We start from the raw sequence: 15,870 nt of genomic DNA, 5'->3' as shown, positions 1-15,870 counted from the left end.
TTCTCACTCCAACAGTATCTCCTTACAAATTCTCAGAGTCTAGCCCCTATTCACTTAGATGAGTGCTCAATTTATAGGCAGATGGAGGAGGTTTTGTCATAAATGAGGGTATTGAATGGCCTTCCATACTTAGAGTTAGTTTCCATGGAGGAAGGGATGAGAGGATAGGAGGTTACTTAACTCATTCCTCATCCATTTTCAAGCTCATAGGAGATGATAAGTGTGGGAAACTTCTAGATGATTCCAGATGAAAAGAATATTCCCAGAACCTTATGTGAATTTCGCTCAATCTCACCCAACGCAGGTTAAAGTGGGCCTAGGTTCTTTGCAGAGCACCCTGACATGGGGCTAGTTGCACTAAAGTGCACTTACCCCTGTCCAAGGCTACGCTGGTCCCTCAAAGAAGCAATTCTGGAGGGTTTCAAGCCAAAGAACTCTTAGGGAAGGAGCCATTCAAAGAGGTGACTTATCTAGGGCATGTAGAAACTTGAATTAGGGTTTAATGAGCCCTAATGGTACTGATCTGAATGATGGGAGTGATGTGCCCAAATGGATCTGTAACAACTATCCCCTATCCCCTAATCATGTTGAGTGGTATGCTTTACGATGTGATGAGGAGGTTCCAAAGTGGTTGGTGACCTACATCGATTACAATACATAATATCATCATATTTTTATTTTTTCTCATGAATAACTGAGGGAAGGCATACCCATGCTCACCATATAAACTTTCATTACAAGTACATAGACAGTCGTCAATAGATAAAGACCCATGATACGATGACCATCAATGTAAAGCCATCGTACGGATGATTTGGTACATTTCCTGAAATCATGGTCTGGATGGATGAAACTAGATCTGGGGTCTTCTATCTCGTTCAATCATTTGCTCAAGTATGAGTCTAACCATGCGAATATGTGATCTGAAGTCGAACATGGGAAGACACCGTCTGATTACCAACCAATGATGTAAGTTGTTAACAGACGCGAGAGAAATCACCGATAATGATAATGATCCTCAAGGTACTGCAATACATTTTGCATGGTGTGAATGGATGTCTTGATGTCGAACACCATACAAAATCTTTTGGTCAAATGCTATTGATGTCAACCTATCGCCGGAAGTGAGAAACCTGCCATTGATGTATGCAAGCTTCAAGGTACTAGAAGGGTGTTTCTAAGTCAACTTCTTGGATAATGTGTTGATGTCGACAAGAAGTGACTCTTCCCAGGAGGGCCTTGATGTATCCCACATCAATGACATGAAACGAGTGTAATGATTTTTGAGGCGAAATTTTACTGACGACACAAGGTTCAGGAATGGAGGTCATGAAAATGAAGGTTTATGGTATTGCAAAGGATGAATTTTAACTGAGTGACTTCTCTTGAACATGTCGGCGACACTGAATGGATTGGCAACATTGACCTAAAACAAAAGTAATGGATGGTATGATAGACCAAGGTATGATGACCATCAAGTTGATAACCCAACCCAAATAGTCACAATGATGAAGGTGTCATGTTCAAGAGCGACCTGCTGCCATAAAGTGGTTTACCCCTTTTCCCATTTTCCCCAGTCATCGTTGACCAATACCTCTTTATTTTTATCAAGCTTGAGGAGGATAACATATGCTTGTTGTATAATTCAACCCTTCAGGTGAATCCATTTCTATGTGATGTTTTAACGAGCCTAGTGAAGGTGAAACTCGATCTTGTCATGATGGACAAGTTTGTAGCTATTTGATATTTTAACGAGTCTAACAACAATGATAACTCGGTCCTTTTCATGTTTATAGAGTTTGAAAGGGACAAAAAGAAAACTCCACAAGTTCGTTTTCGTAGATTTGTCTCTCAAGTCCGAAAAAGCATAAAACTATACAATAGAGAACCTATTGATCATGTTCGGTCAATGTATTCATTTTTCGTAAATAATCTATCACAACCCGAAAAAGGGTTAAACTTATACTGAGTAGATGTCATTTCCAATCTGTTAACGAGCTGAAAAGGACAAGCACTCGGCAATATTTTCATATTTCGAGAGTCTGAAAAGAGCTTAAAGAGGACCCCAAGGGGGTTCCTTTTCAATTTTTAACAGAGCTCGAAAAAGAGATAAAAGTATGCTATGTGGTCAAAGTACAATTCACAATCTTGCACGTCAAATTCTGTAATTTAGCTGTAAATCTATTCAAAGAAACACCAAATGGATTAAACATACCTATTTCATTGGTAAAAATAGGCAAATACTAAATTTTACTCATTTAATGCTCATGAAATAAACATAAAAACAAGAATTTAACATGCTATTTTCACCATTTGAAATTTACCATCCAGTTTGTGCTTTGACCCTGTTTTTTCCTAAATTTTCATCAGTTGATTGTGAGAGATTCTGTGGATCATTTCTTGTGTCGTCCAGACCAGGTAGGAGATATACCTCTCCTCTTTCTTTTCATACCATTATTTTACTGTTTCATGAAATTTTTTAAGGTTTTTAGGGCCCCTAGGGTTTGAATTTTTTGCCTTGGGACCAGCGCAGGCTTGCATGTCGAAAAATGCACTAGGAGCACCCAAATTGAAGAGATTTTGCACTGTAGCATAATTTCTCCTTGCCTAGGCTACGCTGGGCGAGTTTCCCAAACTTGTTTCACCAAAAATACCCAAAATTTCTTCAGTTTTTTGCATGGAAATGGTCCTAACTAAGCTTTTGGTTTGATTTCAGGCTTTCATCGGATCATAATGTCTATTACTTGGTGATAAAGAGATCATAAAGAACAAGACATGGTTGCCCTAAATGATCTTGGTATAGTTGAGGCCCTCAAAAACAGTGGGTTGTTTAAATACTTCAAGTTGTCCAGAATGAGGCAACAATCCGAACTATTGCAGTTCCTAGTTCATGCATGGGATCTGGCAGATCAAGATTTTCACATAAGAGACAAATTTATCCCTATTTTGATCGATGATGTTTACTTTCTTACAGGGTTGTCGAGACGTGGTGCCCCCATATCTCTTTTAGGTGCTTCCCGTGGAGGGGAGTCAGTGAGGTACTATGTTTGATAATTCCATCGACCAGGTACATAGCTTAGTAAGGACATAAAGATAATCATCAAGGATATTCGTGATTTTCCTTTGAGAAAAATCCTTTTCACCATCACAAAGTTGGAAGGTAGTGTGACACTCCATCTGGTGAATAGATCATATTTTCAGTATGCACTTGAGTGTCTTAAGCCAACTTTATTCAACTAGTGTGAGGAAGTACTTTCTTCACTGAAAGAGTAGCTAACAATGGTAAAGAGTGGTAAGACAAATAACTTTAGCTATGGATCGATCTTAATTGCTTTTACCTTAGAAATAATTCCATTGATGCAACCCCAGCGTATAACACTGGGTGTAGCTGGTCCTTGAGATCCACAGATGCAGCGATGGGTCAAATTGATGGCTAGACATGCTAGTTAGTCATCGATTACATTTACCATTGCATTCTTCAGTTGGCTCGATCGACAACACATTGTCATCGAGGAGCATCCATATTCAGGGATGGATTTTCGTGGAGATCCAGAGTTGAGTCTAACATTGGGCGCTCAATGGGGTATTATAGGTAAATTGTTTTTTACCAAAATGTTTTTTGATTTTTAAGTTTCTACGTGTTTTTGTGTTTTTATGTTCCAAGACTAGACTAAAATTGTTCTCATGCATGTAGATGTGGGTATTGTTTGACCTACGAGGCACCAACAGGTGGCAGGTGGGCCAGCATGGAGAAACATTGGGAGAGCGGTTCTCCAGGATTTGGATTTGGTCGAGACCTTGGCAGAGTTGCAGGATCATGTGGAGGGATTAACCCTTGGTATTCCGGATGTTTGGATCGAGGAGTTACCTATGAGGCTGCAGCGCCATACTATTGGTGTTCCAGGCCGTTGGATGAGACTCTTGTGCATGATAGATCATGCTGTGACCTGTTATCATGAGCATCACTAGGTCTACTTAGGATGTTTTGCATGCATTTTGAGTTTTTAGGTCAGATGACAAAACATGTCTTGGACACAAATTTTGTAAAAAAATTTTAAAACATCTATCTATCTTTGCTTTCAGAGTTTTTATATATATGGTTATGTGCAACCCTATTCAACTAATGATGTGAATTGAAAATTTACTTCTACATGTGTCGCAAATGTCTATTTAACACATAGTTTTATAATGAGTCGGTTAATGTGTTAAAGTTTATGGAAATATGTTGATATTTAATGTACTCAAAATGTCTTTCTAAAATACGAACTCTAAGGAACATACGAAGAATTGTTTGGTTTCGGGTGGTATAAATGTTCATTAGTTGTAGTACGACGAGTTGAGAGTCCAGCCTAACGATGATTCAGTGAAGGCCAAGTGAAATGGAATCAGAGAGAAGTTCGATCAACGCACTATACTCAGCGATATTGTTCGTCGATCAACCGATACAAATCCCTTGAAAACTCACTAACTCGCCACTTGGAGTGAAAATGGCCCATGCTGCAGAAGATAGGTTCTGTGTACTATGACTAGCACCATCGGTGTAACCCATAAATGGTTGCAAAGGTTCCAACATCTGCAACAAATGCAAAGCGGATTACTTAACCACATAAAAACTCTAAAAGAAACACTGACACACACACATGCAATTAAAGCGTATATATAGTTATTTTTACTACACTCAATTAAGCATAGTAACGTTTGAGATACAACCCATTCCAGTGCTGTGATAATGGAATTCCATCAAAATCCACCAACTCGTAAGCACCTTTTACCAAAAAACACCTGACAATATAAGGACCCATCCAAAGCGGTTCAAATTTTCCTAGTCCTAGTTTATCAGCTTCCTTATTGTAAAGCAAGACCAGGTCTCCTTCTGAGAAAATGCGAGGCTTGAAATTTCTATCATATTGCGCCTTGATTCGTTTCTTATGCGCTTCGTTAGCCAATGCAGCTTCACGATGGGTTTCATCCAGATGGATAAGTTCCAAGAAACACGCTTCTTCTTCAGAAGTGTCAGGTAACAGGTCAATCACGAGTTTGAGAGATGAAATTTCACATTGTATCGACAAGATTGCCTCTAGACCATACACCAATTGAAAGGGTGTGAATCTAGTTGCATTTCTCACCAAGGTTTGATATGCCCACAAGGCAGAGTACAGGATTAAATGCCAATTTCGTTTATGAACCCCTATCATTCTTTGAAGCATTCGCTTCAGGACTTTGTTGATGGCCTCAACTTGTCCATTCACTTGCGGATAATAAGGGGTAGAACTATCATGTGAAAATCCTAACTTAGTAGTCAACTCATCCATCATGTGATTGCAAAAATGCGACCCATGATCTATAAATATAGCCTATGGTACACCAAACTGAGCAACCACGTGGTTGAAAAAGAAAATAGCAGTCGTTTCACCACTGTTGTTTAATGTTGGAATCACCTCGGCGCTTTTGGTAAAATAGTCAATGATGACTATAATGTACCCATGCCCCCCAGCCAAGGTGGGGTTACATGTCATGAATTCAATGCCCCATTTGGCAAATGGTCTAACAACGATGACACGATGCAATGGTGCAAGTGGTAATCTAGCATTACGGTCATATATTTGGCATGCGTGACAGCTTTTGACGACAATTATGTAATCTTTAAATACACTAGGCTAGAAGTAACCAGCACAGAGAATTCTTTGTGCAGTAGCATAACCAGATAAGTGTCCACCACAAGCACCTGAATGGCAATCATTCAAAACTTTCTCAGCTTCCTCATGAGTGAGGCACCTTCATAAGATCATATCGATACCACGATGGTAAATATTGTCGCCAATGATCAAATAAACTTTGGCTTGGTATCGGATACATTACTGTTGCGAGTGAGAAGTATCTGGCTCGAAAGTTTGGGTTTGGAGATAAATCAGTATATCTCCATACCACACGTCAGATGAAGAAATCAAGAACAGAGACTCATACAAAATTGATGGTTTTGATGTTGAATCAATGATATTCGAGGGAAGGTCGCAAAGAAGCTCGGCGAAGACTAGAGATTTCTTTGATTTGGATTTGATGAATTCCAAATCAAACTCCTGCAAAATGACGATCCATTTTGAGTATTTTCCCCCCAGCAATTGACGTGACAAAATATATGTCATAGGGTTGCAATCTGAAATGACAATGGTCTTTCGGAGCAGGATATAGTGGCGAAATCTCTGTACAACTTGAACAGCAACCAGAGCTAACTTTTCGACATAAGAGTACTTAACTTCTGTATCATTGAGATTGCGGCTCAAATAATATATCGGATGTTCAATCCCATCTTCTTCTTGGACTAAAACCATTCCAATGGTTGTGAAAAAGTACCCATTAGGGAATAGTCTTTAAAGAGACCTACAACAATGTTTTGGAGAGATAGCGGGGGTATGTGTACCAACGGAATGCTTCCAGTAACTTGTGAACTAGAGGTGAAGAAGGCGAGTTGTTCGATAACTATGATTCCACCTTTATGACGGAATGCAATCATACAAAAGTATGTTGAAACCACAGTAGCAATGGCATAAACCCACGATCTTCCTAGTAAAATGTTGTAGTCAAGGGGTTCGTCAACTACCTCAACCTCAACCATTACCATTTTTCATCCTAGTTCAATTTGCAGATTACTCAATATTCCAAAAGGTGTATATGTGCGACCGTCAAAAGATTTTAACGTTGTTGGTGAATGTGAAAAAGGCGGTGAGCCAAGTGTTTTCCAGAAACTCATAGACATTATACAAGTATATGCCCCCTCGTCAATAATGGTTCAATGAACAAGTTTATTCAAGGAATTTACTTGAATCACAAATGCTAATTGTGCAGGTAATTGTGGTTTATAACCCACATGGTTGAAAAATAGAAGATTGGAATTAGTTGGATCGATTCCACCAATTGCTTACAACAAAGCCTGCTTTTGGGAGGGACAGTTTTGAAGTACCTCAAGTGTAGACATAGCAGAAGGTGACTAAGCCAAATCTTCTACTATATCATAATTTTGTGCAGCTCGAGCTTGAGGGTTAAATGTCGATTTGTGTATAACTCCCTTATGCGGTTTTATTGTTAACTCTGGTGCAATAGGTGGTGGAATAGGATCATTCGAAGTTGAAGTCGAAGCGTTAGGTTGATCAGCCTGGTTATATGATGACAACGGTTGATTTCCATAATATTTACTTCGTGTTGACACCAAAACATCATCTTTTGGCTTAGAGGCCTATAGCATAAGCACTTGGGAAGTGGAAGCATGGTTTGTAGCAACCATATTTGTCTTCGTTTTTTGAAACGGACCAGTCAATACCGCAGAATTATTAGAAGTCTTCAGAAGCTTTGAGACTTTGGAGCGGTGAGGAAAATATCATGTAAAATTCTGATCATTACAAATCAAACATGGGTAATGAGGTTTCCTAGCCGAAGAAGAGGAATCAGATGATTTCTCTTGAGGGGAATTATTTTGTTTCCTCTTGTCTTTCCCCTTTTTCTTACCTCCTGGTTTCTTTTCATTCTTGACCTTGTAAGATGACACGAAAATTATTTCGGAAGTAAGAGTGTTATCAGGTGCATTTGTAGTTTGATTGGAAATGGCAAGTGTTTGACCAGATGGTCTACCTTCCATTTGTGTGCTTGAAGAACCAATTACACCGTCACCGGCATGAGATTCCTTAAGCGATGGTGGAGGAGGAGCAGTGAAATTTGGTCGAGGTGCATTTGGGATCTTGTCATAGAGCATGCCAGACTATGTATAAATCAAGTCCAAATATTGGGCATGAGCAATTACTTTCTCTTCTATGAAAAATCCACCTTTCGCCACATCCTTAGTGATAGATGGCAGCAAGGATTTTATAAACCACTCAGCCAAAAGCTAATTAGGAACATAATTTTTAATCATTCGATGACGACGACGCCACTCATGAATATGATTAGAGATATGAGTAGCAGTAGTCTATTTAAAGTTGGTTAATAGTTCAGTTCCAGTCTCATATCATATGGGTAACTGGAAGTGGGTTAAAAATGTGGTAGCTAATGTAGTGAAGTTATAGAAAGAAGCTCGTGGTAACTCAATGTACCACTTTGCAGTCGGACCAGTAAGCGTTCTCTGGAAAAGACGAAGTTGAACAGAATCATCATTAAAGGAGTTTGATGAACACCATAAATTAAAAGTCATGACATGGTTGGACGGATCTTCTCCAGGGTTTCCATTGAATTTCAGAATATCGGAAGGTAACTTATGTGTTATAGACATATTTGGGCACTGCAACCCCAATCACATATGTCCATAAACCAAGGGCTTCTAAACCCCTAAAAGTGTTGTTTCATACCCTAAAGGAACAAGGTCAGCTGATTACATCATCTCCCAGAAGTTCTCCATGAAAAACTACTCAAAACAGGACCATACATACTGCTCCATGCATAGGGTACGATGCATCTCACCTATTTTACATGGGGGGTGCGATGCATACTGGAAAGCCCTTCTATAGGGTGCGATGAGCGAGAGTAGACAAATGGCAAAAGCAGTGTGCTAGGTGGAAACCCAGAGAATCTTCTAGAAACTACTCATATGACACTTGCCTCTCTGAATTCGCCTAGGGATGAGGAAGAGATCTGAAATCTCCAAGTGGAACCAAGAACTATCAGTGAAATGACACTAATCAAACAGAAGCTGATTCACTCTCCTGAAAACATCTATATATGGATCCCTCATCCAAGAGATCCAGAGGCTAGAATTTTGTAATTTGCAAGGAAGTGTTGTTGGTTTCTCTTTGAAGGTATTGTTGGGTGATCTTGCTTTGTATGAGGTGAAGAAGGCTTTCATGTTGGGATGATGATGCTAGATCAGACATCCTGGTTGTAATCCTCTCTTATACTACTTCTATCAATAAAGCTATTTGAGTTTTCCTCCATATACTTGTATATCTATGAATCTTGTTTATGTATGCATTTATATGGTTAATGTACATCTAATCCTACATTATTTATGGTTATAGATCTCTATGCTTTGATGGTATTTTGCTGCCTTGGCTCTACAGGTGTTCTTTGAAGCAAGACAAGTGAGAAAGGAGTGGTGAAAGCTCTATCAAAGGAGAGAGAAAACAAGCAAGGAGACTAGCGAAAGACTGAGGTTGGTGCTCTCTGCTTCTCTCTCATCCATCTCTCATAAAGGAAAACACAAGTAACTTTAATTTGTTTGTTTCTAAGATAGCTACCCGTCTTAGTGGGACTAGCAACTTTGAATGGACACTAGTTTTCCCAATAACAAGATCGTGACTCCACTGGGGAGAGAATAGTTTGTTTGTTGTGTTACTGTTGTTTTCTTTATAAACCACAGATGGAGCCTGAAGTCAAGCCAGCTAGCCTTCGAACTGCTTTTTCTATGCAACTGCAAAGTAGATCAACGTTGCTTCAGTCAATCTCTGGGTTGGTTTATGAACTAAACACCTAGCTTGCAAACATCCTAAGTGCCCTGGTGGTAGCTCAAATAACCTCATTAGATCAGCCCCTATACTTTGTGTTTACTGACAATCATTAGCTCAGCCTAAATCCCTGAACTTAGCTGCAAAATGTGAGAAAAAACCAAGCTTAGTCTCATCCCTGGACCATCCCACTATCCCTTCTTGGCAGTCTAGATGCATTGTACCTCCCGCGTGCTGTAGGTGAGATGCATCCCTGTTTCCCTGTGTTACAAGTGCGATGATCAGATGAGACTGTTTCTGCCTCCAGATTTTGGTTTTTTCTTCATTGTTTTCAGCTTTATTCAGTAGTTTTGTTGTCTGTGATCAGTATATCTCTGTTGAAACCATCTTCCTTTGCATTATTCAGCCTCCATCGATAAAGAATTGTGAATGTTTTTATGTATTTTTCATCATTTACAGTTCTCTTGTGCAAACAGTAGCTTAATCGAACTGTTGTTTTCTTATTTGAAAGTGTCACAAGTGTCGTTTTTAGTCAAAGAAAAGAGTCTTCCTCTTTTTGATAGTCAATTACACTTTCACCATTGTATTTGATTTGAATCATTAGTATTTCAAGTGTCGAAGGCAGTTTTGAATTCGAAATCGCAAAGTGTCGTCTTGGCTTTACTTTCATTTTTTGAAAAGAAAATTGTTAGTACTGTCGCTTTGAAAGAAGAATAGTTCAAATCTGTACTTAGCATTCTTTTTGTCATTCATACATTAAGAAAGCGGAAAAAAAGTACATGCATGTGCATTTGCATTATGACTGCATGTTGAAGTTGATTTAGGAAAAGTGCATCTAGTGTGTGCTCTCTGCTCTATGTTGAAAGAATTTCATTTATCTTTCCTTAGCAGCTAGGATTTTCATTGCAAAAAGAAAATAAACGACTGTTTATCATCTTAGATTGCATATTTAGGAATTGTATATCTACATCACACGGTGAACCTTAAAGGTAAACTTCTTAAGAAAGATCAACTGTAAAATAAACATCAATGAACATAAAAATGCTTTGGAACCTAACACACAACATTTAGAAGTCTAGGCTAGAGACGTATTTTGGTGTCGTAAAGCCTAGTAACTATTGCTTTCATCGTAGGTTGGGTGATTCCTCCTCTTTGAGATGACAAGTGCCAGTACGGACTTGTGCTCCCACGTACCATCGTGTATATATTGTGAGACCACAATAGGCTACATCCTTTATCCTTAGGAAGCCGTGTCTGTCGCCCTATCGATCGCAATGCACTGAATACAACATTCGAGAAGATTGACTGCCGTACCGTAAAAAGTTTTCTGTAGTTTTGTGATTGGTTTGTTAATCCCTCTGTCTATATTTCCAGAGCAGTCACTTTCATCCCTTTCTAGACTCCTTAAAAGAAAAGGTCCATCTGAGCACTTGTCACTTCAGGCTCATTAAAAATCGAAGGCGACTAGAGTCATATTTAGCTTTTTCTCGACTCTTAAAAATTGAAAAATCAAGTTGTGTCAAAGCGTCATAAAATTCATTTAATTCGGAATAAAATTTTCCCCTTTTTATTTTGAGTTGATCAAGTAATCCGCAATCGTGGAAGAAAGTCAATCAAAACCCCGTCGTTCGTGAAGACTAACAAACGTCTTTGACTCCGGAAACGAAACCATTCCAGGCCAAGCGATATCGTTTAACTGGATCAAAGTCTCCTGGTTTGTTTGAAACTTGTGTTTCAACATCCTTAGAAACTCCAGTTACTCCAACTATTTCTGGTATCCCTGCCTCTACAGAAGAAGTTCCATAGTTACAAGAGGACACTATAACTTATCCTACTATAACGGTAAACACATCTATTCCTGAACTAGTTCCATCTAGGACTGATTCAGAAAGTGTTAACCCTCCAACATCTGTCGCTGGAGAGTGTGCACCTTCTTCGGCACCAGAAATATTTTACGGACCTGACGGTCTACCTCTTCCACCTAGACTGATTGCGATAGAAGAGATTGTGGAGGATCTTCCATATAGTACCCCATTACATTTTGGAATTGGAATCCATATCCTTCTAATTCAGAATATAGTCAACCTTCATCGCAAGTTCCTGTAGTATCGCTAGGAAGTCTTTTGGATAGACTCAATATGTCTGAACAACCATCGACATCTAGGACTGTGTCATCCGATACAGTAGTAGCAGAACTTCCTGCCACTACTTTGACAATGTTCGCTAGTGTACCATCTGTCCCAACTAGCTCTCAACCGCTAGATGGAGTCCGCCCAGGGACTGTTTCAACAGTGTGGTTTCTTCCCGTTTGTTCATTCGGAGTAATATCTGGAATTTCTTATGTTGAGTCTCAGCAAATTGATCCTCCACAACAGTATCAATTTGGGCAGTCCAGTCTACAAGGACCAATTTTTCCTTTGAACACTAGATTGCTGCCATATGGGGGGCAGTATGCCTTTTCATTGTTCCCTCCAGGAGAAGAACCATATGAGAGTTCGCAACAAAATTCAGGTCAAGCTAGAATTGCATCCAGTGTTTGGGTGCCAATACTGCCTCAACAGCTAAGAGTTGTATATTCAATGAAACCAAATCTACCTGTGTCGAATATCCCCACTACACCAGCTATTGTAATGGTGTCACAAGTACAAACACTGCCTCTTGTATGTTAACCTCAAGTCTCTCAGGTCATAATACAACAGCCTCTTGTCTCAACGACTCAACCACAATCACCGATTAGTGGCTCCTTAACTTAAGCGACTCAAGCTCAAACAAGTACTATCACCCCTCATCTTGGTCAAACATCCAGTATTGGACAATAGCAAATGGTTTCACAACCATGGCTAGTGCAATATCAACAACCGCAATTCCAGCAAGCTTACCGAGGACTTGAGCAACAAAGCTTTGCGGGTAATGGGCAACCGTATATTCAAAACGGTCACCATCAATCATATCATAATGGTTATGCCCATCAACCTTATCAAAATTATCAGCATCAAATACATTATGCGGGTATGCAAAGACCCACTGCTCAGGCGATCCCATATTATCCTGGGTATGCTTCACCAAACCTGAATCAACAGTTTCCCTTTGTCGCAACGTTGGAATTACCAGATCTAAATCGGCTAACAAATGATCCAATTGCTTATGCCCCTTGGTGGCCGGCGATTCCTCATAAACTTCTGTCAGATATTCCTAAATTCAATGGAAATCCAGGTGAAGATTCGTCGAATCATGTGATGACTTTTCATCTGTGGTTTTTGTCCAACACTCTCAATGATGATTCAATTAGGCTTTTCCTTTTTCAGTGAACGTTAACTGGTCCAGCGGCAAAATGGTACATCGAATTGCCAAGAGCTTCATTCGATAACTTCAGTGCCCTTGCCACAACCTTTTTAACCCATTTTCAGTTACCCATAAGGTACGAAACAGGAATGGAGCTTCTTACCAATTTTAAGAAGACAATAGCCACTCACATATCTGATCATATTCATGAGTGGCGACGTCGTCATCGAATGGTAAAAACATATGTTCCTGATCAACTGCTAGCTGAATGGTTTATTAAGTCATTATTACCTTCTATTACAGAAGATGTGGCTAAGGGGGGAGTTGTCACTGAAGAGCAATTCATTGCTTGTGCGTACTATCTAAACTTGATTTATGCTCAGTCTGGCACACTTTATCACAAAATTCCTGATGCTCCCAACCCAGAGTTTTATGTTCCTCCTCCTCCTAAATCAAGCAAAGACTCTCATGCCAGCGATGGTGTGATAGGCACAACTAGCATGAAAACTGTGAAGGCTACATCTAAGAAGGCCCATACGGTTTCTGGTCAAAATGAAAATGAAGAACTTCTTGCCTCGGAGGTTAATGCCATGTCGACCGACAAAGGCAAAGAACCGAAGCAACCAGGGGGCAAGAAAAAAGGGAAAAGCAAAAAGAAGAAACAAGATGATTCGTCTCCTGAAAAATCTTCTGCAAACCCTTCTGGGAAAAAGAAACCTCCTTCGTCATGTCACATTTGTGATGAAGACCATTGGACGATTGATTGTCCACATAGAGCTGAGATTAAGAAGTTCTTTAAGACCTCAAAAACCTCAGCAGTCTTAACGGATCCGTTTCCAAACCCAGAAACCAATCTGGTTGCTAGCGACAATGCTTCCCCATCCCAAGTGCTTATGTTGTCCATTTCGAAATAGCAAAATGATGCTTTGATATCGACAAGGAATAAAGATTACGGGAATCCACAGCTGTCGAACAACAAGGCTGCAAATCAACCTAGTAGTTCGACAACAACTTCAACCGAAGTTGTGCCACCCATCATTCCTGAGCTAACAATAAAGCTGCCAAAGGGAGTAGTACACAAATCGACATTTAATCCTTGTGCCCAAGTAGCATAAAATTATAATATAGTAGAGGATCTGGCCCAATCATCGTCCGCTATGTCGACACTTGAAGTACTGCAAAATTTCCCCTCCCAAAAGCAGGCTCTATTATCAGCAATAGGTGGGATTGACCCAGCAGATTCCAATCTGGTGGCCTTTAACCATAAAGGATTTGAACCTTAGTTACCAGCTCAACTCACTTTCCTCATCCAAGTGAAAGCCCTCAACAAAACTGTTCATCGAACAATTATTGATGAGGGGGCATCTACCTACATTATGTCAATGAGTTGCTGGAAAACTTTAGGATCACCACCCTTGTCAAGATCATCAATGACATTAAAAGCATTCGATGGACGAACATACACCCCGTACGGGATTTTAAGTAACTTACAAGTTGAACTGGGGGGAAAAACAGTAGAAATTGACGTCGAAGTTATCGATGGAAACCTCAATTACAATATCTTACTGGGAAGGCCCTAGATTTATGCCATGGCTACTGTTGTATCAACTTACTTTAGGAAGATTGCATTTCCTTTCCAAGGAGTAATTACAATCGTTGATCAACAAACCTTTCTCCCCAACAATTCACAAGTTACAGGAAGCATTCCAATGATCCATGGAAGCTCTCATTCGCTTCAAAATTTCAGAGTAGACCTACTGAAAGACCCTACCTTGATGGGTACTTTTTCCCTACCGCCTCTATGTAATCTAGCAGAAGTGGCAACACTAGGAACTTGCAATATGATATCTTCCATTCAAAAGATTTCGAACATTTTGTTAGCATGGATCATCAACAGGTTTTGCCTCCAAGCCTAATAGAGATTTTGTAGCAATAAATTTTCTTAGCCTAGGCGACAAACCCAAATCAATGCTCATCGAGTGTTTGGGTAGATAGGTCAAAAGAATATGGAACCTCTTCAGATTCTTGGTCACGTGTACATTCTACAGACGAAGGAGTTATTCAGTCAATGATGATAGGAGAGGCACCATGGCAAGATTACCACCATCGTTCCCATCTTCCGGATTACAACAAAGATTATTCTAGCAACCTTGATCATCCTTCAGTTTTTTATTTTATATCAAATACTGTAAATACGGTGGATTCAGAGAAAAATCTGTCCAATATTGAAGAAACTATCTCCATAAATATCTCGATCAAACCTAATGTTGTAGAGAATATTCATGTCGACAAAGCTTGTTCTTCTTCAAGACTGGAAATATATTGCGCTCTCTTTTGTGAATCCAGAGATGTCTTTGCATGGTCATACAAAGAAATGCCAGGCATTGACTCAAGCATAGTTGAACACAAAATCAAGATGTATCCAGATGTCAAATCGGTATGACAACGAATTCGGCAGGTGCACCCGAAGAAAGTCGTTGCCATTAAGGCAGAAGTTGAAAAAATTTTACATGCTGGTTTCATTTACCCAGTTCCTCTAACTGATTGGGTATCGAATATTGTTCCTGTGATGAAAAAGTAGGGAATGATTAGAGTGTGCATTGATTACAGGGATGTAAATCAAGCTTGTCTAAAGGACAACTACCCTACACCCTTCATCGACCAGATAATTGATGAATGCGCCGGATGCAAAATCTTTTCATTTATGGATGGATTTTCTGGGTATAATCTGTTATGAAACCAGCTCAAGAAAAGATAGAAAAGATAGATCAACTCCTTAGAATTCAGCCTCTTCGAGGGGGCAACCTCCTTTACATTACATAAATGAACAATTCTTGGATGATTCAAATGACAAAACCTCCTTTCTATATATAGGAGTCTAAGGAGTCACAATATAACCTAGCCGACCTAACAATAATAATATAAAGCCACAAAAATAATAATAGAGGGATTCTATGGGGCACAGTAATAACAATATGGGGATAATAGGGGAACAACAATATTAATAAGGGGTGCAACTACAATATTAATGGGGTAATCACTAGTATTACAGGGACCCAACATGCCCCTCTCCTTCAAAAAAGTGTTGTCCTCAACGCTTGAGTAGTTCTGGATGCTTCTGTATAAAATTCTCATCCTCCCATGTGGAATATTCAGCGGATAA

The sequence above is a fragment of the Pinus tabuliformis genome, chromosome 5_1, assembly GCF_031772625.1.
Source record: "Pinus tabuliformis cultivar Carrire ecotype Pingquan chromosome 5_1, CPIR1, whole genome shotgun sequence".
Lineage (NCBI taxonomy): Eukaryota > Viridiplantae > Streptophyta > Pinopsida > Pinales > Pinaceae > Pinus > Pinus tabuliformis.
This window is presented reverse-complemented; position numbering follows the sequence as displayed.